Source organism: Sorex fumeus, unplaced genomic scaffold (genome assembly GCF_029834395.1).
Source record: "Sorex fumeus unplaced genomic scaffold, SorFum_2.1 ptg000042l, whole genome shotgun sequence".
Lineage (NCBI taxonomy): Eukaryota > Metazoa > Chordata > Mammalia > Eulipotyphla > Soricidae > Sorex > Sorex fumeus.
In genome coordinates, this window is record NW_026606099.1 from 383,337 (window position 1) to 408,239 (window position 24,903).

The 24,903-nt window shown below is 43.5% G+C and overlaps 1 non-coding gene across 1 annotated transcript; it reads right to left on the reverse strand.

The window, feature by feature from the left end:
• Nucleotides 1-20,596: 20,596 nt before the first annotated feature.
• Nucleotides 20,597-20,675, reverse strand: LOC130029390 (small nucleolar RNA U105B). The gene has a single exon (XR_008793341.1). It is a non-coding gene; the product is annotated as a small nucleolar RNA U105B (small nucleolar RNA).
• Between the last annotated feature and the right edge of the window lie 4,228 nt (nucleotides 20,676-24,903).

Sequence of the window (24,903 nt, forward strand, 5' to 3'; positions counted from 1 at the left end):
CAAATTTCACAGACCAGGGAGAAAGGGCTTAAAAGTTTAAGAAGAGAATTCCCAGAATGACCACCAACTGGGAGCTCTTTGGCACTATGGGAAGATGTCGTTCTTGACAACATTGACAAGGAATACAATCAACTGGTTCAGCACCTCCATGATTGTGCAAGGAATGCCAAGAGAGAGATAGCCACAAAAAAACGCCTGTCTTCTAAAACTCTTGAGCTTATTCACCAACGTGGTTTGGCGCATGCCTGAGGCAGCTGCAAGCGAATGTCTGAGCTTGCAAAGCAGTGCAGAGAAAAAGAAGACCTCAAAGAGAGTAGAGCAGAATGCTGGTAGATGTGGCAGAAGCCGGGAAAAGCATTTGTAACGCCCGCCTGTTCTTTGCCAACTACAAGACCAAGATGACTGCCCTCCGACGTCCTGATGGATCTATCACATCTTCCAGAAGGGCAATGGAGACAATTATTCATGAGTTCTACTCAGATCTCTTCAATAGCCATGTCCACCTGCCCACATACCAAATTCCGCAGGATGGATATGTCATTCCCAACATTCTCCCTTCCAAAATCCGACACGCCATTTCATGGTAAAGAAACGGACAGCACCCAGCCCAGACAAGGTCAGACCTGAACACCTGAAGAACCTACCATCAGTATTCATCAATATGCTGGCTTGGCTTTTCACACACTAACTGTCTGAATGCAAGGTTCCATCCCAATGGAAAACCAACAGGACTGTACTACGTACAAGAAGGGAAACATCCACGACATTGGCAACTATCGCCCAATCTGCCTATTGTCTGTCATCTACAAGCTGTTCACTGGAGTCATCCTGAATAGGATTGGCAGAACACTAGATGAAGGACAACCATGCGAGCAAACCAGGTTCCGAAAAGGATTCAGCACCATCAACTATATCCACACGAGAACCAAGCTCATTGAGGTTTACTGGGAGTTCAAGATGCCACTCTGTCTAACGTTCATTGATTTAAAGGCCTTTGATTCTGTTGAGACGGAAGTGGTCTTTGAAGCCCTAGACAAGCAGGGCATTCAGACTCAATACATCAGGATCCTCCGTGAGCTGTATTACGGATTCACTACCAGGATCTCACCATTCTACAAAGAAGTGATCATTCATGTCAAGAGAGGGGTTTGTCAGGGTGATACCATTTCACTGAAACTCTTCAGTGTCACCCTCAAGAACATCACGCGACGACTGGAATGGGAAGGGATGGGAATGAAGATAGACAGTCGGCAACTACACCACCTCCGTTTTGCTGATGACATTGTTCTAATAACACCAAACATTAGCCAAGCAGCACAAATGCTGGCCAACTTCAATCGTGAGTGTGGAAAGGTCAGACTACAGCAGAATCTCATGAAGACAATGTTAATGAGAAACAATCTCGTTCCTGACACTCAACAGAACGACCATCTCCGAATGCAACAGTTATGTGTACCTAGGTCAAGAAGTCAACATGACAAATGACCTGGCACCTGAGTTGTGCAGGAGGAAGAGAGTGGCTTGGAATGCCTTCAAGAGCATCAAAGAAATAGCTAAGAGGATGAAGAACCTCTGGCTCTGGGCACATCTCTTTGGTTTATTTGGAGGGGGCAATTTTTTTTTAAATATTGAAAAAAATCTGGGCCAGAGCCATGGTACAGAAGGGAGAAAGTTTGCCTTGCATGCAGCCAACCTGGGTTCGATCCCTGGCATCCCATATGGTCCCCGGAGCACTGCCAGGAGTGATTCCTGAGTACAGAATCAGGGGTAACCCCTGAGCATTGCCAGGTGTGACCCAAAAAAGCATAGATAGATAGATAGATAAATAGATGGGCTGAAGTGATAGCACAGCAGGTAGGGTGTTTGCCTTACAAGCGGCCAACATGACTGACCCGAGTTCGATTCCTCTGCCCCTCTCAGAAAGCCCAGCAAGCCACCAAGAGTATCTCGCCCACATGGTAAAGCCTGGCAAGCTACCCGTGATGCACTCGACATGCCAAACACAGTAACAATTGTCACAATGGAGACGTTACTGGGCCCGCTCGAGCAAAGCGATGAACAACGGGAGGACAGTGACAGTGATATATATATATATATATATATATATATATATATATATATAATCAGGATTTCGATTTCACCAATCTTCAATGAATAGGTAAATATGTATGGGAACAGAGTTATCGGAAATTTGCAGAAGTGAAAAGATAGGAGTCTCTAATGTCGTCCATGGTCTCTCCTTCAGTGGGAGGCTGACTTCAGACGGCAGTTTCCAGAGGTAGACTTAGCCTGCAGGTGTAGCAGGCCCTGGTGATGGGGAAGGTGAGAGGCTGTATCTTAAACCTTCACAGGGCAGGGCTGGAGCCAGGCAGGGCACTTGGCTACATGCAGCTGACCCAGGTTCAATCCCTGGCATCCCATATGGTCCACTGAGATCAGAGTCAAGAGTAAGCCCCTGGGTATGGGTTCAAAAATTTTAAAAGTTTCAAATAAAAGATAATTAACACTCTCACGGGGCACATTTTCCCAAGTTAAGAACAACTTGTATTTTAGTGACGGGCAGACAGCCTAATTCTTAGCCCCTAAATTAATTAATTTCTAATTTAAGTACTAGGAAAATGGACTCCATTTTTTTTCAGCTCTTAATATTAGTTATAATGTGGGCACATCTCTTTGATTCCACTGTTCTTCCTGCATTAACATATGCCTTAGCGACCTGGGCCCTACAAAAACAGGATGAGAACGCTATTTGGTCTCCCAAAGAGGAATTGAAAGAGCTATGCTTGGAGTATCACGTTTCACTCAAATGAGAGAATGAATCCGGAGTTCCGACCTTAGTCAACGCTCAAGAATCAGGGATGCTTCTCTTTTGCCAAGGTGTCGAAAATCAGATGGGCTGGACACGTAACGAGATTTGGAGACAACCGCTGGACTAGAGCCATTATTGACTGGATTCCATGGGACGTCAAAAGACCGTGTGGCCTCCCACCTACCAGATGGTCAGACTTCTTCGTCAAGACACTGAACGATCCCTTTGAGGCTCTTCATGTTCCTAGAACAAACAGACGCCATTGGGCTACACTAGCACGCAACAGGGACAAATGAAGACGTTATTGACGCCCGCTCGAACAAATTGATGATTAATGGGAAGTCAAGTGATCAAGTGATCCATGGATGTGGGGAGAAGGGGATTCTCCTTCACTGCTGGTAGGAATGCCAACTGGTTCAGCCTTTTTGAAAAACCATATAGACGTTTTTCAAAAAGCTAGAAATTGACCTCCCATTTTACCCAGCAATACCACTTCTGGGAATATATCCCGGAGATGCAAGAAAAAACAATACAGTAGAAATGACATGTGAACTTGTATATTTATTGCAGCACTACTTACAATAGCTAGAATCTGGGGAAAAAACCTGACTGCCCGAGAACAAATGACTGGTTAAAGAAACTTTGGTACATATACACAATGGAATACTATGCAGCTGTTAGAAAATATGAAATTTGCATATAAGTGGATCAACATGGAGAGTATCATGTTAAATGAAATGAGTCAGAGAGGGACAGACATAGAATGACTGCACTCATTTGTGGAATATAAAGTAACAGAATGGAAGACTAACAGCCAAGGATAATTGTAAAAAACTAAACACGCTGAAGGTTGTGTGTTTGCGGGCTCTCTGGATGGCTCTGTCTCACTGCTCGCATTTGGTGCTCTTGAACTGCTGTGTGTGGCCTGGATCCTTGATAAAGGAAGAGATGAGGGCCAGGCTGGTTGATCTTAGTAGTAGTTTATTACAAGGAAGTTTATCCCATAGAAGAAATTTATGTTATGGAGGGCCCAGGTTCTCTCAAGCACGTGTTCCCCCTTGCAAGCCTCCTCTCTGAGGTCCATCTTGCAGCCCTGCTCTCTCTCTCTCCAACTCCCTTGTCTCTCCCACTCCCTTGCAGTCTGGGCTGACACCCCACCCAGTCAGGTAGCCAAATCAACATAAGAAAGCCCTTCCTGAGGGCCCTCCTAAAAGGTAATTCTAAAGCCCTTCCTGACTGCCCAAGGGCAAAATATCTCCTAAGGTGTTTTTCTCTTTTCCTCAGTCCAGCTCCTGGAAGAGAACAGTGCAGAGTCTCCTGCCCTCGTGCCTGGCTGTCCTCTCCGGGGCCCCTTGGAGGGGAGCGGGTTGAGTTTCCCTCCCTGCCCTGACCAGGGCTCTGGGCAGCCGAAGACCTCCAGAACCAGCCACCACCATGCTGAGACCACTCTCCGCACACATGAAGGTACTGGCAGAGGAACAAAGGCTTGTGGGTCCCAGGACTGAGATCTCCAAGCCTACTCAGATCGGGGCTGAGCATCCTCCACCCAGATCCTCCAAATTACAGTAGGCGGGGTCACACTCACCAACTGGCCCCCTGGCACCGTGTAATCCCATCAACGGCCAAAACTCAGAGACTATAAAACCTAGCTCCTGGAAGCGCGCGGCCGCAAATGCAGCCGCGCAACATCTTATTATCTCATTCCTACTTTGGACAAACTGGTAGGCTACTGAATGTAACCTGCCCACACGGCAGAGTCTGGCAAACTCCCCGTGGCGTACCCAATATGCCAAATACCAGTAACAATGATGGCTCTCATTCTCCTAACCCTGAAAAAGCCTTGAATATCCTCAGAGCTAGGACCGACACGTTACTGGAGCCTGCTCGAGGCAATCGACGAATAACAGGATGGTCGTGATCATCGTGATCGTGACCTCAGTCCAATAAACTATCAATAAACTATCAACTATCAACTATCAACTATTCCTGAGGCTATGTAGGAAAGACAGAACAGTTTTATCCTACAGATAATAGAGATAAGGGCCAGGAGAATCACTCCATGACTTGGAAACCAACCTCACATGCTGGGGAAAAGGAAGCTGGGATAGAGAAAAGGACACTAAGTGAATGGTGCTTAGAGAGTTCACTCAGGATGGGAGATGCATGCTCTGAAAGTGTACTATAGACGAAACATGATGGTCACTTACTACCTCTATTGCAAACCATAATACCCAAAAGGAGAGAGAGAGAGTAAAATGGAATGTGCCTGCCATAGATGCCATAGAGGCGGGGGGGGGGGGGGGGGGGATGGGGTGAGGGTGGCAGGAGGGATACTTGGGAACATTGGTTGTGGAGAATGGGCACTGGTGGAGGGATGGATACTCGATCATTGTATGATTGAAACGTAATAATGAAAGTATGTAAGTCTGTAACTGTATCTCACGGTGATTCATTAAAAAATAATTTTAAAAAAATTTTTTAAAAGAGCAAGTGGCAAGAGTGATAATATAGCAGGTAGGGCATTTTCCTCACAAAGAGCAAATAACCATCTTCGTAATGAAGAGCATTTTTTCATGTGCCTTTTTGCCTTGAGAAAGTTTCTGTTCATTTCATAGCCCCATTTTCTGATGGGGTTGGATGTTTTCTTCTTGCAGAGTTCAACCAGTGCCTTGTATATCCTTGATATCAACCCCTTATCGGATAGGTATTAGGTGAAAATCCTTTCCCATTCTCTAGATTATCTTTGTATTTTGGTCACTGTATCTTTGGCGGTGCAGAAGCTTCTTAGTTTAATATAGTCCCATTTGTTTATCTCTGTTTCCACTTGGTTGGTCAGTAGCATGTCATTTTTGAATTTACCATTAGCTTCAATATTGTGGAGGGTTTTTCTGACCTTGTCTTCAATATACCTTATGGATTCTGGTCTGATATTGAAGTTTTTAATCTATTTTGATCTGACCTTTGTTCATGGTGTTAGGTCGAGCTCTAAGTCCATTTTTTTGCATGTGCTTGTCCAGTTATGCCAGCACCATTTGTTAAAGAGGCTTTCCTTGCTCCACTTCACATTTCTTGCTCCCTTATCAAAGATTAGATGTGCATACATTTGGGGTTGTGTGTAGGGATATTCCACCCTGTTCCATTAGACTGCGGTTCTGCCTTTGTTCCAGTACCTCGAGCAGCAGGCCCCAGTAACGTCTCCTTCATCCTGGCCCTGAGGTTATATTTAAGGCTCTTTAGGAGAATGAGACCCATCATTGTTACTGGTATTTGGCATATTGGGTACGCCACGGGGAGTTTGCCAGACTCTGCCGTGTGGGCAGGCTACATTCGGTAGCCTGCCAGTTTGTCAAAGTAGGAATGAGATGTCATAATAAGATGTCGCGCAGCCGCAAATGCGGCCGCACGGTTCCAGGAGCTGGTTTTTATAGTCTCAGAGTCTTGGCTGCTGATGGGATTACACGGCGCCAGGGGGCCAGTTGGTTGGTGTGACCCCCGCCTACTGGAATTTGGAGGATCTGGGTGGAGGATGCTCGACTTCAATCCGAGTAGGCTTGGAGATCTCGGCCCCGGAACCCACGTGGCTTTGTCCCTCTGCCGGTACCTTCAGGTGTGCGGAGAGTGGTCTCAGCATTGTGGTGGCTGGTCCTGGAGATCTTCAGCTGCCAGGGCCCTGGTCAGGGCAGGGAGGAAAGCTCAACCCGCTCCCCTCCAAGGGGCCCCAGCGAGGAATAGCCAGGCGTGGGGGCAGGAGATTGTACTCTTCTCCTCCGGGAGCTGGTTTTTATAGTCTCAGAGTCTTGGCCGCTGATGGGATTACACGGCGCCAGGGGGCCAGTTGGTGAGTGTGACCCCCACCTACTGGAATTTGGAGGATCCTGTTAAGAGGTAAACGGGTGAGGTCCGCGCAGTCCACCCAGAGGATTCAACCCAGTGGCGCGTGGCCGGCCGTGCCAGTGGTCCGGCGGATCTTTCCCACTCCCCGTTCCTCCCGACCCCTCCACCCGTCCTCCCTCCCCTCGCCGTCTGCGGCGGGGTGCGGGGGTGGGCAGGCGGGGCCGGGGGTGGTGTCGGCGGGGGACCGCCCCCTGGCCGGCGACCGGCCACCGCCGGGCGCATTTCCACCGCGCCTGTGGACGGTGTGAGGCCGGTCGTGGCCCCCGGCGTGCCGGGCCCGGGTCTTCCCAGAGTCGGGTTGCTTGGGAATGCAGCCCAAAGCGGGTGGTTCCAGTACCATGCCGTTTTAATTGTTACTGCTTTGTAGTAGAGTTTGAGGTTGGGGTGGGTGATGCCTCCCATTCTCTTTTTCCCAAGAATTGCTTTAGCTACTTGTGGGCGTTTGTTGTTCCATACGAATTTCAAGAGTGCTTGATCCATTTCTTTGAAGAATTTCATGGGTGTTCTTATAAGGATCACATTGAATCTGTATAGTGCTTTGGGGAGTATTGCCATTTTGACAATGTTAATTCTTCCTATCCATGAGCAGGGGATATATTTCCATTTCCTTGTGTCCTCTTTTATTTGGTGGAGTAGAGTTTTATAATTTTCTTTGTAAAGGTTCTTTACCTCCTTAGTTAGGCAGATTGCAAGGTACTTTATTTTCTGAGCATGATTGTGTACGGGCCAAGACTCAGAGACTATAGAAACCAGCTCCCGGAACCACGCGGCCGCATTTGCGGCCGCGCGACATCTTTTTATGACATCTCATTCCTACTTTGGACAAACTGGCAGGCTACCGAATGTAGCCTGCCCACATGGCAGAGTCTGGCAAACTCCCCGTGGAGTACCCAATATGCCAAATACCAGTAACAATGACGGGTCTCATTCTCCTAAAGAGCCTTGAATATAGCACTTTCTTAAAAATCTCAGGGCTAGGATGAAGGAGACGTTACTGGGGCCTGCTCGAGGCAATCGACAAATAACAGGATGATCTGTGATCTGTGATCTGTGATTGTGTACGGGATTGCTTTTTTTCATGTCACTTTCCTCTATCTCATTATTTGCGTATAGGAAAGTCATAGATTTTTGGATATTGATTTTATAGCCTCCGACTTTACTATACAAGTCTATTGTTTCTAGGAGTTTCTTCGTAGAGGTTTTAGGATTCTCTACAGTATCGTGTCATCTGTGAATAGAGAGCTTGATTTCTTCCTTTCCTATCTGGATGCCCTTAATATCTTTTTTTTTTTTTTTGCCTAACTGTTATTGCAAGTACTTCCAGTACTATACTGAACAGAAGTGGTGAGAGTGGGCAGATCAAAACAACTATGATATACCACCTCACACCACAGAGACTGGGACACATCCAAAAAAACAAAAGCAACCAGTGTTGGCATGGATATGGGAAAAAAGGGACCCTGCTACACTGCTGGTGGGAATACCAATTGGTTCAGCCATTTTGGAAAACAGTATGGATGACCATCAAAAAATTAGAAATTGAGCTCCCCTTTGACCCAGCAATACCACTCCTGGGAATATATTCCGAAGAGGCAAAAAAATATAGTCGAAATGACATCTGCACTTTTATGTTCATTGCAGTACTGTTTACAATAGCCAGAATCTGGAAAAAACCCAAGTGCCCAAGAACAAATGACTGGTTAAAGAAACTTTGGTACATCTACACAGTGTAATACTATTAAATCTGTTAGAAAAGATGAAGTCATGAACTTTGCATATAAGTGGATCAACATGGAAAGTATCATGCTAAGTGAAATGAGTCAAAAAAAGAGAGACAGACATAGAAAGATTGCACTCATCTGTGGAATATAAAGTAGAATGGGAGACTAGCACCCAAGAATAGTAGAGATAAGTGCCAGGAGGTTTGCTTCATTGCTTGGAAGCTGGCTTCACATGCTGGAGGAAAAGGCATGAGATAGAGAAGGGAACCCCAAGTAAAGTGTGGTTAGAAGACCTGTTTGGCATGGGAGATGCATGCTGAAAGTAAACTATAGATCGAACATGATGGCCACTCAATGCCTCTATTGCAAACCACAACACCCAAAATGAGAGAGAACAAAAGGGAATGCCTGCCATAGAGGCGGGGTGGGGTGGGATGGGGGGGATGGAATGGGGGGATGAGAGGGATACTGGGATCATTGGTGGTGGAGAATGGGCATTGGTGGAGGGATGGGTACTCGAACATTGTATGACTAAAACAGAAGCACAGAAGTTTTTAAGTCTGTAACTGTACCTCACAGTGATTCACTAATAAAAATTTTTTTTAAAAAAGCAAATGACCAGAATTTGATCCCCAGCATCCAATATGGTCCCCTCAGCCTCACCAGAAGTGATCCCTGAATGCAGAGCTTCCACACTGCCAATTGTAGCCCAAAACCCCATAGAGAAAGAAAGAAAGAAAGAAAGAAAGAAAGAAAGAAAGAAAGAAAGAAAGAAAGAAAAGAAAGAAAGAAAGAAAGAAAGAAAGAAAGAAAGAAAGAAAGAAAGAAAGAAGGAAGATGGGACAGCTCAAAGCAGTTGGCAAGAGGAAACAGGGGCTTCCTCTTACAGAGACAGGTCAGGATAAGAACAAGAAACAGTCAGCACCTACAACAAGAATTTCACTGTGGCTGAACCAGATTTAAACTCTCATCCCAGCCCTAATGCTCTTCCCAGGACTTATAGAAAACTGGGAAATTGGCTCAGGATCCTCTTGAGGTTCACAGAAATCCCTCTCTGTTGTTTGCTTGTGATTCCTCTGAAACTTTTCCTAAAACACACAGCTCAGGTCTCTGTGACCAAAGAATAACTTGATCTCACCTATTTTCTTTAAAGTGACTCATCAGAAATTCACTCATGAGCGTTGGTGAATAATACATTCCCATAGTCCTCCCAAAGGCAGCATGTTTTTCTGATTCTTATCAACTGGTGAACTCAAATAAAATAGATTTATAGTGTTGCAGGCAGGAAGGGGAGGCGGGGAGAGCAGCTATAGGAGCTAGCAGCTAGCAATATTTGTTGGAAAAATTGTCTGACATCTAAATTGCCTTAAGGCATGAAGGCCTTTGACATCTCAGGAGCCCAGAAAACCACCAAGTTGCAGAATTCTAGACCCACGTGTCCCGTCCCGCAGGACTAGTCAATGTGGGTAACAGGGAGAGGGTGCGAGAGTGAAAGAAAGAGATAGACAGAAGGATTAGAGTATAGTGAGCAAAAGCTGAAGCTGCTTTATTGTAAATTCAGCAGCACTTATATACGTTGAGTTTAAGCTTTGTCCCTCATAGCTTCGGGGCAGAGGCAAAAAAAGGGTAGTCATGGGACAGATGGGGGAGATAAAAGGTTATCAGGGGTTCCTCAGAAGGGTACTTGTTAAATCACAGGCTGACATCAAGAATGTTCTAGTTCCTGTTGGTCAACCATCTGTTCTCTTAAAATGCCTTTCTTAACTCTGTAAATATTCTATAAGCAATGTCTTGCGAAAGCTATGTACCCAAGAACCCGCTCACTACACCCAAGCAGGAGGGGGTCCAATCCATGGCAGCCCATGTGGTCCCTGAGCCTCACCTGGAGTAATCCCTGAATGCAGAGCCAGGAATAAGGCCAGAGCTGGATGTGGCAAAAAAAAAGCACCCATTTCTTAAGTTGCATATATCTTTTTAATATCTGATAGAATGAGTTTGTATTGCCATATCTCACGGTTTTCTTTTCCAAATTTAGCTCAATATTTTAAGAGTGTATAAATAAGGGTAATAGAAATGATAAAGAGCAGAAAGCCTCCAGGAGAGGGAGTCTCTTAAGCAGAATTCCCTAGATTTAAGTTCTTCTTTAACTATATTTTGCAATATTATCTCTCTTTCTCAAGCTTGCATTTCCATTTTCCTCAATGTATTGATGTATTGAGGAAAATACATATATTTTGATGTACATCTACAGTAAACTTTACATGTTTAAAATATAGAATTTGTCATACCTAATTTATAAAAATTATCAACACAAAAAGCACTTTCATCAAAATTTACTTGTTCCCCTTAGTAATTTCTTTTCCTATCTTTCCCCTACCTTAACCATAACATAGATATTTAGATTGTTACTTTTTATTTTTATTGTTTTAAATTCATTCTAATTTCCCTTGTAATTTCTTCTTTGACTCATGGATTATTTAGAATCGTATTTTACTTTATATGTATTTGGGGGTTTTCCAGATGTCTATTATTGGTTTCTGTTGTACTTCCACTATGGTTAAGAAACATGCTTTGTAAGATTTAAATATTTTAATGATTGGGCTGGAGCAATAGTAGAGCAGGTAGGGTGCTTGCCTTGCTTGTGGTTGACCCAAGTTTGATCCCCAGCATCCCAAATGGTCCCCTGAGCCAACCAGGAGTGATCCCTGAGCCCTGAGCTAGGAGTAAGCCTTGGGCACTGCTAGGTGTAATCCAAAAACAAAAGATAAATAAATATTTTAATAACTTACTTAAGTGAAGGAATCCAGTGTGGAATCCATTAGCACTGTTACCCGAAATATTGATTGCAATAGTTTATTAATATGGTGCCTACCAGAGACTTACATATCCTTTAGCTTCTTGCCACCCATTCCATTATTCATGTGTAAGAAAACTGTTGGAAAGCTAACAACCTGTACTTTCAACTATTGAAGTCTCCTGAGTCTTCAGCTAAGAAGACTTTCCTTACCCAGAAGTTTAGTGTACTGCTGCATGTATTCCAGAGGTCAAATCAGGTGATCACACACAGAATCCAACAAACACTTGGAGGCTTCCAATTATTTAAAGCCAGATACTGGAACCTCTACCACAAATTCATCCCATACTTAATCTCTGATGCTTCATTTATGAGAACTATAACTGCCTATGAAGGGTTTTTCAGAAGATTTGACACCTGAAAGCACAGCAGTGGCCTAATATAGTACCAGAAAAGAGTTTGTTTTTCTGGAGAATATTTGAGTTACTGAAATGCCAAACCATATGAAACAGGCAGATTGTTCAAGTTATGAGCTGGGGCAGCCATATACCAAAGTATATGCATTGTGACTTCACTGTGGAACCAGACAGCTCAGATCCCATCTATAATGCAAAAGATCAGATGTCTCAGTCAAACATCGTCAGGCTTATAGCTGATCATGTGGTAGCAAATCTTCAACAGGCCCCTAATGCAACCTTTAATTCAATGCCAGATAGGAAACAACAAAATTATCTTCTAAATTCATAAAAACTATAGTGGTGTATGTTCATTGCAGCACTGTTCACAATAGCCAGGATCTGGGAACAATCCAAGTGCCCGAGAACAGATGACTGGTTAAAGAAACTTTGGTACATCTAAAACAATGAAATACTATACAGCTTTTAAGAAAGATGAAGTCATGAAATTTGTTTATAAATGGATGGTGATGGGGAGTATCATGCTAAGTGAAATGAGTCAGAAAGAGAGGGACAGACAGAATGTCTGCACTCATTTGTGAAAATAAAATGTCATAATATGATTTGACACCAAGGACAGTAGACACAAGGCCAGGAATACTACTCCATAGTTGGAAGCCTGTCTCATGAGCTGGTTAGAGAAGGAAGCTGGAATACAGAAGGGATCACTAAGTCAATGACAGTTGGAGGAATTGTTGAGGATGGCAGATGTGTGATAGCCTCTCATAATCTATATTGCAAACCATAATTCCCAAAATCAGAGAGAAAGTATGGGGTAAATTGTCTGCCATAGAGGCAGGAGGAGGGTTAGGAAGAGGGGGGGATACTGGGGACATTGGTGGTAGAAAATGCGCACTGGTGGAGGGGTGGGTGTTCAATCATTGTATAACTGAAACTCAAACATGAAAGCTTTGTAACTGTGTCTCATGGTGATTCAATTAAAAAAAAACGTAAAAAAAAAAAACCTATATATGTTGCCAAAGGCAAAAAAAATAAGGGGATTCAGAGAAGAGTCTTTATGGTGATGGGGTGACCTAAGGAACTTGGTTGGTGAAAACAGTGGCAATTGCATATATAGGGATGAAGTGAAACCCCTGAGACTCCATAATATGAAAAATCAATGCTACATCAATGAAAGTACTGAAATTTGTGAGGGACAGACCCAAAATGGACCACCACCAGAATTAATTTAGCTTAGCTTAATAGGAACCTGCATTGCAAGATAACTGGTTTTTCTGCCCCTGAGCAAGGAATTCAGATACAGGTACTCGAAGGATGGGGGTCAGACCAGATAACTGGATGTCTCTCACAAGACCCATGTTGCAAGACCCAGGACTGCCCTAAAAACCTGTCAGTTCCTAAGCACTGACGCAAAATGCTGATCCTTAAACTATAGGCTAAGAAGTGATGTACCCTTAATTGGATTGGTCAGGAAAGTATGGGTTATTATAAATCTATTGGCTATGAAATGCGCGGGCTCTGCTGTAACGGTCGATGAAGGCCTATATAAGATCTCCTTTGGAGAAGCTCTGGGTCTTTACCCAACCTGCCAGACCTGCGTGTCTGTGTAGGCAGTGGGACCCTGGCTAGCCAGTCTTACAATAAACCCTGCTTGCTGGTTGCAGTCTCCTGAGTCTCTTGGTCGTTAAAGGGAGATTTCGATCTGCGCCCTAAAAAAAATTAAACTATGGCCTTCTTTGTCCCTGATAATATCTCTTGTTCTGAAATTTCTTTGTCTAAATATTAACCTGGCCATTCCAATTCTCTTATGATTCCTCTCTTGTGCTTTGCACCTTCATTCTTGTGACCTGTATACAGTAGGGGCTAGAGATATTGTACAGCAAGTAGGTAAAAAGCTTGCCTCCCATCCAGCTGACCAGGTTTGATTTCCAGCACCATATATAGTCCCCTGAGAACAACCAGGAGTGATCCCTAAACACAGAGCCAGAACTAAAACCTGGGCAAAGCTGTGTATGAGACGCTCCCAAAAAGTAAGGTTTTTTTTAATGTAGAATATTTATAGTTGATATATTTATGTGCCTTTCTAAGACCACCCTGACAGGTGGCTATAATAACTGAGCCAGAACTGGAAGCTACCCAAACACTTACCAATGATGAATTGTTATCTATTGATATGCATTTTTTCACATACATCCAGAACAATTCCTGCCTCAGGTAAGGATCTCAAAGTTCAAATACATTATTTTCCTTGCTCAGCCAGATCTTGGAGATTACCAAATTACAAATGCTTTGGCCTCTTTCATTACCTCAAGCGCAATTTTTCCTTTGTTGAAAATCATATGTCAACTGAAAGCTTCTCAGGACTGTTAGCTTCTTACACCCCAAACTTTAACCTCTAAAAATAGTTTTTTTCCATCCATAGGAAGATATGTTTTATTTTCATTAACATACATAACAGAGGTATTTGAATTATTTGTAGTAAACATGGGCTTATGCCTATCAACTTTTTGTTTCTTTACTTTTCCTGAGAGGTTTGCTTCATTTTCCTCTTTTCTATTTCTTGTAGGTTTATTTTTTTATGAGACTAATTCATCTCTTTCACTAAGTTGTTAGTTATCCCTCTGCTTCATATACAATTGTTCCTTTATTATTGTGGTTGGAATTGCACAGGTCCACTTCTATTCATATTTCTTGTAAACAGATGATGTAAACTTAAGACTGTTGATAAATACATGTAGTACAATAAATATATTTTCTCTTTCCCTTGATTATTTTGTTTGTTTTAGAGGCCACACCAAATGGTGCTAAGGACTTACTCCTGGCTCTGTGCTCAGGGTTAACTCCTGACAGGCTAGGGGGACCACATGGAGTGCTGGGAATCAAACCCAGGTCAGGGATGCAAGGCAAATGCCTCACCACACTGTACCATCACTCTGGGCTCATTTTCCATTATTTTTGTATAGAAAATTTCCCCTCTTACTTACTTTATTGTAAGAATCACTGATTTGCTCGAGCGGGTGCCAGTAATGTCTCCATTTGTCCCTGTCGTGTGCTAGTGTACCCCAATGACGTCTGCTTGTTCTAGGAACACGAAGAACCTCAAACCAATCCTTTAGGGTCTTGATGAAGAAATCTGACCATCTCGTAGGTGGGTGGCCACGTGAACTTTTGACGTCCCTTGGAATCCAGTCAGTACCAGCTCTAGTCCAGCAGTTGTCTCCAAATCTCATTACATGTCCAATCCATCTAATTTTCAACGCCTTGGAGAACGAGACAGTGTCCCTGATTCTTGATCGTCGACGGAGGTCGGAACTCCGGATTCTTTCTATCACTTGAGTGAAGCGTGATACTCCAAGCATAGCTCTTTCGATTCCTCTTTGGGAGACCCAAATAGCGTTCTCATCCTGTTTTCGTAGGGCTCAGGTCTCTGAGGCGTAGGTTAATGCAGGAAGAACAGTGGAATCGAAGAGATGTGTCCAGAGCTGAAGGTTCTTCATCCTCTTAGCTATTTCTTTGATGCTCTTGAAGGCATTCCAAGCCACTCTCTTCCTCCTGCGCAACTCAGGTGCCAGGTCATTCGTCATGTTGAGTTCTCGACCTAGGTACACATAACTGTTGCATTTGGAGATGTTCGTTCCTTTGAGAGCTAATGAAACATCAGAAACGAGTCTGTTTCTCATAAACATTGTCTTCATGAGATTCAGTTGCAGTCCGACCTTTCCTAACTCATGGTCAAAGTCAGTCAGCGTTTGTGCCGCTTGGCTAATGTTTGGTGTTATTAGAATGATGTCATCAGTGAAGAAGAGGTGGTGTAGTTGCCGATCGTCTATCTTCGCTCCCATTCCTTCTCATCCCAGTTATCGCATGACGTCCTCAAGGGTGGTACTAAAGAATTTCAGTGAAATGGTACCACCCTGCCAAACCCCTCTCTTGACATTGATGATCACTTCCTTATAGAATGGTGAGATCCTGGTAGTGAATCTGTAATACAGCTCATGGAGGATCCTGATGTATTGAGTTTGAATGCCTTGTTTGGCTAGGGCTTCGATGACTGCTTCAGTCTCAACAGAATCAAAGGCCTTCTTTAAATCAATAAACGTTAGACAGAGTGGCATCTTGAACTCCCAAGAGACCTCAATGAGCTTGGTTATTTTATGGATATGGTCAATGGTGCTGAATCCTTTGCAGAACCCTGCTTGGTTGTCCTTCATCTAGTGTTCTGCCAATCCTATTCAGGATGACTCGAGTGAACAGCTTGTAGAAGACAGACAACAGGCTGATGGGGCAATAGCTGCCAATGTCGTGGATGTCTCTCTTCTTATACAATAGAACAGTCCTGCTGGTTTTCCACTGGGACGGAACCTTGCACTTAGACAGGTTGTGTGTGAAGAGCCGAGCCAGTGTATTGATGAGTACTAATGGCAGGTTCTTCAGGTGTTCGGGTCTGACCTTGTCTGGGCCGGGTGCTGTTTGCTTCTTTACCAACAAAATTGTTTCTCCCCACTCAGTGAAGTAGAATTTTTCACGAAGGAGATGGTGGTCTGATCCCCTTTGGAATTTTGGGGCAACAGCGATATCGGTCAGGCAAAACCGTCGATTGAATATGATGTGATCTGTTTCATTGTGAAACCGTCCACCGGGAGACTCCCATGTCCAACGTTTAGATTCAGCCTTCTGGAACTGTGAGTTACCATGGATGGTCTTGGTCGACATGATGAAATCAGATAGTCTCTCACCCTGTTCATTCCATTGTAGGCCATGTGTCCTGATGTGGATTTTTCAGCTGATCTTCTCAGTCCTATCTTAGCATTAAAATCACCAACAATGATCTTGTAGAAGGTGTGATCTTACACGGGGCCTCACGAGATGGGGGTGGAACCAGCCCTTTCCTCCCCATCCCAACGAGACCCCAAGTTACCACCCACAAACGGCCTCTCTGACTCCTGATCAAGCTGCTTAACGGCCATGATCTCAAAGACTTGGTAACAAATCTTGGAACCTAGCAAGTTTGGGGAAGAAATCCCTCCAGATTTAATTGTTAAAATTTTAGAATTTCAAAATTGCAGCCACTACTGCAGCCACGCGACAGCATATGCTTTTCATAACCAGCAATAAAAAACAAATTGTCTACTGTTGCCTTTTCAGCAGATCTGAGTGTTGGGGTAAAATCCCAAATAATAATGGTGGGTCTTGTGTCAAAATATTGTGTCAAAATATTAATAGTGAATTAATCAAAATAGAGGGACAGTAATTTGGAAGTCATCTGCCCCACAGGTAGGGGGAGGGTGTGGAATGGGGGTATATTGGGGTTTTTGGTGGTGGAGAATGGGCATTGGTAAAGGTACGGGTGTTTTATTGTATGACCAAGACTTAAACTGGAACGCTTTGTAACTGCTCTCACGGTGATTCAATAAATAAAATTATAAAAAAATAAAAAGTAAGGTGGAGTTCATGTACAATTCAATCAGCCTAATCAGTAGCTGAATAAATAGCAGTACACCTACATTAAAAAAAATCCCCACCCCAACGAGACCCTAAGTCATCGCCCACAAACGACCTTTCTGGCTCCTGATCAAGCTGCTTAATGGCCATGATCCCAGACACTCAGGAGCAAATCTCGGAACCCAGCAGGTTTGGGTAGAAATCCCTCCAGATTTAATTGTTAAAATTTCAGAATTTCAAAATTGCAGCCACTACTGCAACCACGTGACATCATATGTTATTCATAACCAGCAATAGAAAACAAATTGTCTACTGTTGCCTTTTCAGCAGATCTGAGTGTTGGGGGAAAATCTCAAATAATAACGGTGGGTGTGGTGTCAAAATATTGAATGTGATCAAAGTAGAGAGAGAGAGTAATGTGGAAATCATCTGCCCCACAGGTAGGGGGAGGGTGTGGGATGGGGGTATACTGGGGTTGTTGGGTGTGGAGAAGGGGCACTGGTACAGGTGTTTCATTGTATGACCAAGACTTAAACCCGAAAGCTTTGTAACTGCTTTCACGGTGATTCAATAAATGAAATTATAAAAAATGAAAAAAAGGCGTGTCCTTCTTTATAAGAACTTCTCCAGCTCCATGTAGAACTTCTCAGTTTCTCCATCATGATTGGATGGGCTGGAGCGATAGCACAGCGGTAGGGTGTTTGCCTAGTATGCCGCCAACCCAACCAACCAGGGTTCAATTCCTCTGCCCCTCTCAGAAAGCCTGGTAAGCTACCAAGAGTATCTTGCCCACACGGTAAAGCCTGGCAAGCTACCCGTGTTGTATTCAATATGCCAAACACAGTAACAACAAGTCTCACAATGGTGATGTTACTGGGCCCGCTCGAACAAATCAATGAACAGCGGGAGGATAGTGACAGTGACAGTGACATAATTGGATGTTGGTGCATAGACAACGAAGATAGAAACTGCTGGTAGTGAGTCACATCTATTCAAGTGTAAACATCTGATTCGGGTTGTTAGGCATTTGAATGAATCAATGTTCATGGCCAAGTTCATGTTGACAAGGACACCAACACCCCCAACACCTCTTTTGTCACATGTTCTGAGGAACAGTTCTTCTCCAGTGTCAAAAATGGCATGATGTGGTTGATGCCTTCATGTCTTAGTCAGACCAATGATGTCGTACTTGATCTTTTGCGCTTGCACCATCAGGTCCTCCATGCATGCATCCAATGCCAGCGTATATGCGTTGAAAGTACAATCATTTTAGTCCTTCTTCATTTTGGCAGCCTCGTTCGGCCTTGAAATTTTATCAGTCTCTCCTTCCCATTCTTCTTAACGCTGCTGTATTGGTGGCTCTTTCAGGGTCAGGGGAATGAGACCCATTGTATTTACTGTTTTTGGCATATCAAATACACCACGGATAGCTTGCCAGGTTCTGCCTTGTGGGCGGGATACTCTCGGTAGCTTGCCAGGCTCTCCGAGAGGGATAGAGGCTTTTAGGGTGGCCTCTAATCGCCCTTGCAGGTGTTTCCATGGTTCAAACCATATTTGAACCTCATAAAATATGGTGCCATAATCTTGGAAGATGGGTATTAGGTGTCTTATGATGTGCGGCTTTGCGGCCTCGTGGTCCAGAAAGCAGCCTGGAGTGTGGCGGCGGCTGGGTAGTGGAGATAGTGTAGGTAGTGGAGGTCTGCTGATGAGGTATTTATCTGGTGGGGCTTCTGGGTTTGATCCCTGAGTCACCGGAAATTGGTGGGAGCAGGCAGAGGATCTCTGTTTCTGAGTCCCATTGAGCCCTGGAGTCCAAGGTCACAAAGTTCCCCTTACCTGGTTCTGTGGGGCTTCACTCATGTATGAGTTTCGGCCCGAGCATCCAGAAAGCGGCCTGGAGTGTGGCAGCAGCTGGGGAGTGGAGGTATTGGAGAATAGGAAATAGTAAGAATACAAAATCATACAAAAAAATACAAAATCAGACCCAGGGGATAACTTAGAAGTAAAAATGTGTGACTTACAATTGTGAGGCTATAAAGACATTCCCGGTTGCCATCCACATGTACATTCCCTGACTTTTTCCTGCGGCTCCACTGTCTGGAAGCCCCAGTACCACAATAGTGTGTGATTTTCAGTACAAACATCCCAGCTAAAGTGTGTAACCCCCAGAAAATATCACAACAAAAAGTTGTGCAAGTACCGTAGCCAAGAGTATGACTCCCAGAAAGTATTTTTATGAGTCCCACATAAATCCATGGCAAGAACTACTACCAGACATGTGTAAATATCACAACTATATGTGCTGTGAAGCACCAAAACTAATGTAGGGTTCCCTAGCAGGTCCCACACCAAGTGTGTATATGGTGCTCCATCATAACAACAATAAGGTAAACAACAATAAGGTAAAGGATGGGGGGAAAGAATATAATATACATACAAAGTATGTGTGATTACTGTTTAATAATACATGGTTAACAGTTAATAACTGATTAAGTTTGATTAGCAGTTAATTATTAACTATTTTAATATTTGATATTTCTAGTCAACAGTAAGCTATTAAGAGTTTGGGGGAAATTAAAAGTTACATAAAGATTTTCCACTGAAAAAGTCCTATATCATAAACTATATGTTTATATTATCAAATTCATTTTTAAGTAATACCACTAAGATGAGAGCTTGTTTGGAGGCTCTAGCAGGGGAGCACAGCTACTCGTATAACCTCAACCAAAGACTGATCCCTCTTTATTCGGGAAGACCATCCTCTTTGACTGAGTGTGCAGCTTTGGGAGGGACACACATGGAGCGGTGAGGGAGGAAGGGAACACCTGCCTAGCCAGCCAGATCAACCAAATCAACCCTGGCGATCAATGGGGTGACAGATGTCACAGCCAGATCGCCCTCACACCCACTCATCATAAGACACTCAATACCCATTTTTCATTATTACCGCACCATATTTGATGAGGTTCGAATATGGTTTCAACCATGGGAACATCTGCAAGGGCAATGAGAGACTGCCCTAAAAGCCTTTATCCCTATCGGAGAGCCCAGCAAGCTACTGAGAGTTTCCCGCCCACACGGCAGAACCTGGCAAGCTATCCGTGGTATATTAAATATGCCCAAAACAGTAAATACAACGGGTCTCATTCCCCTGACCCTGAAAGAGACCCCAATAAACAAACGGTTTGAGGCTCTTCATGTTCCTGGAGCGAGCAGATGCCATTGGGCTACACTAGCACTCGATAGGGATGAGTGGAGACGTTACTGGCGCCCACTCAAGCAAATCAATGAGTAATAGGATATCAAGTTATCAAGTTATCAAGTGACCACTAAGATCCTTAATAGAAAAAAGTGCGTGTTTACTCCATTAGTCTTTTGGAGTAAAGATATAAGACTCTTCCAACAGTTTCCGTCTTCCCATTTCCTCCTTCCCAGGTTTTGGTATTTGCATATCTTATCTTATGTAAATAAGAGGTCCAATAGATAGCACAGTAGGTAAAGCATGTGTTTTAATATTTTTTTAGGGTGCGTCAAAACTTTACTTTGAGGCTGAACAATCAGCATGTCTCAGCAGCTGCACTGTCACCAGCCACACACAGGCTAGGCACCCATTCACCCCTACTCTCCAGCGGGGCCTCCCAACTCACTAGTGATGGAACTCCTGAGAGTCATAGTTGAAGCTGAGTAGGAAACAGCACCTGATGGTGTTGAGATTCACCTGGTGCACGTTGATGGAGAGGAACATAAAGCATTTGTTTTATATGCAACTGGACTGGATACAATCCCCAGCACCGATATGATCCCCTGAGTTTTGTCAGGAGGCATCCACAAGCAGAGAGCTAGGACTTGTTTGATACTGGTAGGTGTGGCCCAAAAAACAAAAATAAGAAATTATAAATCTATAAAATTCCAATGTGTAGATGTACCAAAGTTTCTTTAACCAGTCATCTGTTTTCAGGCACTTGAGTTTTTTCCAGATTCTGGCTATTGTAAATGGTGCTGCAATGAAATACAAGTACAGATGTCATTTCTACTATACTTTTACACAATGAAATACTATGCAGCTGTTAAAAAGGACAAAGTCATGAAATTTTCATGTAAGTGAACCAACGTGGAGAGTATCATGTTAAGTGAAATGAGTCAGAAAGAGAGGGACAAACATAGAAAGATTGCATTCATTTGTGGACTATAAAATAACAGAATAGGAGACTTACACCCAAGAATAGTAGAGATGAATACCAGGAGGATTGCTCCACAGCTTGGAAGCTGGGCTCATATGCTGGGGGAAAAGGCAGCTCAGATAGAGAAGGGACCACCAAATATGGAGTGCTTGGAGAGCCCACCCAGGATGGGAGATGCGTGCTGAAAGTAGACTGCAGAGTGAATGATGGCCAATCAATACCTCTATTGCAAACCACAACACCCATAAGAAAAGAGAGAGAGCAAAAGGGAATGACCTGACACAGAGGTGGGGGTGGGGTCGGGGATGGGGTGGGGATGGTGGGAGGGATACTGGGATCATTAGTGGTGGAGAATGGGCACTGATGAAGGGTGGATACTTGATCATTGTATGACTGAAATGTAAGCACAAAATTTTGTAAGTCTGTGACTGTATCCCACAGTGATTCATTTATATATATAAATATTTTTTAAAATCTATAAAATTCACAATATATTGTTATTTTCTTTACATCAGTCAATGATCTCTTAGAAAGTTTAAAAAATAGGAAAATTTGCTCCAGAGCCATAGTACAACTGATACGGCCCCTTGAGTAACACCAGAAGTTATTCCTGAGTGCAGAGCCAGGAGTAACCCCAGAGCAACACTGGGTGTGGCCCAAAACCAAAACAAAAAAGAAAAAGAAAATTAATTTCCTTTTGCCAAGTGATTATATTTTTTTGGTATTCTTTCTTTTGTTTAGATTCAAACTTCCTTCTGGTATTACTTTCTCACTTTTCTTCTGATCAAAGAATATTTCTTATAACATTGGTTGGTAATTATGCATTCAATTTTTACATGCCTGAAAATATATAGTTCTTTGTTTCTTTCTTCTTTTTCTTTTTTTGCTTTTTGGATCACAACCGGCAATGCACAGAGGTTACTCCTGGCTCTGCACTCAGGAATTACTCCTGGTAGTGATCAGGGGACCATATGGGATGCTGGGAATTGAACCCTGGTCAGCCACATGCAAGACAAACGCCCTACACACTGTGCTATCACTCCAGCGCCAGCTCTTTATTTCCTATTTAGATTTTTTTTTCCAGAATGGTTCAAATATTTTCTTTTCGGTTTTTTTCTAGCTTTATTTAAACACTGGTTACAAAGTTATTCATAAAATAGTTGTTTTGGGCATTCAATGTTCCAGCACCAATCTCACCACCAGTGTGACCTTCTTTCTACCACTGACAGTTTTCCATCCACCCTCCAAGACTGCCCCCTTAACAGGCACAAAATTATTTTATGTTGCTTGTTACAAAAAAAATTGTAAGTAGAATTTTTGTTTTAAGTTCAGTAAAAGAGAGTTTGGGGAAATTGCTGTATTTCACAATGGGGTTAAAGTCATTGTCTGAAGATTTACTGACCTGCTTGTTGCTAGTTGAGCCTGCAGTGTTGTTTTTGCTTGTTGAGCTTAATGCGCTTCTATGCTGCTCCTCTAATGTGCTGTGCTCCTATTAACTAGGCAATCAGTATTGGGGAATTTGGAGGTGTGGCACAACCACATGTACTGCTGTGTGTTTCAAGAGCTCCAGGATCCATAGAACTTGGATGATTCTTGGCCCACCCCCTTCCTGAGGAGGCCCCAGATCTTTCAGCCAGAAAAGTAGCATACCTTTCTTGTGACTTTCATCCACTTGGCATCTTGTTTGAAATTAGTAATAAAGCTGTTAAGCTGAGTCATTTACATGATGGAGGCTGTAGGATGTGGGTGGGAATTTTCTAATTCTTGTCTCTCTCATGCAATTCTTTGTTTTCCTTATTTTCTGTGACATACACAAACACTGCGGCAGGCCCAGTTCAGAGTTTTTTTTTCTCATAAAACACAGAGGTTTAATAATGCCCAAAAGTAGAGAGAGTATTCAGAGTATTGTCTGCCATGGAGGCAGTGGGAGGGCGGGAAAGGGGGGGTATACCGGGGATATTGGTAGTGGGGAATGAGCATTGGTGGAGGGATGGGTGTTTGATCATTGTGTGATTGTTACTCAAACATGAGAGCTTGTAACTATATCTCATGGTGATTCAATTAAAAAGAAATAAAAAGGTCTCTGGAAGTAGAGCTTTTGCCTTCCTCCAAACCTGTTTCTAGGTAGAAGCTCCTCCTTCAACCTCACAAGCAGCTTCAGTGAACAGTCCAGGTGGACTCAAGAACTCTCAGTTGTTTTCTTTATGCAGTTCTCCCCAATAGGTACTGTAGCACTGTAGCACTGTCCTCCCATTCATTGATTTGCTCCAGCGGCCACCAGTAACATCTCATAACATCTTGTTGTTACTGTTTTTGGCATATTGAATACGTCACGGAGAGCTTGCCAGGCTTTGCCATGCAGGCAAGATACTCAAGGTAGCTTCCCAGGCTCTCCAAGAGGGGCAGAGGATGTCGGCCAATGCCTTACCCACTGTGCTATCACTCCAGCCCTTGCATCTTGCAAAATAATAGTTAAATTTCACAATCAGTAAGTTTTACCAAAATCTGTTTGGTAGAGAATGAAGGTCACCAAACTGTCAAGCAATGTAAGAGACTCGTGATTCTATCTCCATATAACCAAGGATTAGCTCTCAGGGAACAAAAACAGCCTTGTATAGCTCTGAAATCCACTTAAGAAACTTGAACAATACAATGGACTGTCTCGATTAATGAAATAGAGGCAAGAGGGAGAGAGAGAGAGAGAGAGAGAGAGAGAGAGAGAGAGAGAGAGAGAGAGCAATCACTAGGACCAATAATAATGCAAGCATTGAGACCCAAACTACAATAATTAAACTTAAAAATATGCCTATTAAGAAGGTGGACTCCTGGGGCTGGAATGATAGCACAGCGGGTAGGGCGTTTGCCTTGCTCACGGCCAACCTGGGTTCAATTCCCAGCATCCCATATGATCCCCTGAGCACTGCCAGGAGTAATTCCTGAGTGCATGAACCAGGAATAACACCTGTGCATTGCTGGGTGTGACCCAAAAAGCAAAAAGAAAAAGAAAAAAAGAAAGAAGGTGGACTCCACAAACTTAGACGAGCCTCACCCATGAGTGATCGTATTCTAAATTTTTTTCTTCTTATATTTATTTATTGAATCACTGTGAGAAAAGTTACTAAGCTTTCAGGTTTAAGTCTCGGTCATACAATCATCAAACACCTCTCCCTTCACCAGTACTCATTTTTCACCACCCCAATATACCCCCCTCCCGCCCCTCCCAATGCCTGTGAGGCAGATGATTTCCACTTAACACTTCTCTACATTGATTACATTCATTATTTCAACAAAAGATGCACCATTATTGTTTAGAATTCCCCCCTCCCACCAACAATCAGAATTGCTGAAAAGGCATTGTGAAATACTTTGTTTTCTATAGCTGGTTATGAGAATCATATAATAATTTTGGATTTCTGCAAAGAAACAGATAATTACAAGATTGGTTTCTGTACATCTAGTGTTATGGCTGTGCCAGAGAGTCGCTCGTGAGGGGCAACTCAGGACCTCAGTAGAGCGTGAAGGACGAGCCGGTACCTCCCCCCTTCCCATGAGACTGCAGTTGCCCCGTCACCACTGGCTCATACCTGGCTTTCCAATAAGCTCTGAGGCGGCAGCCACCTTGCTCCCAGGGGTGGAGGGGAGGAAA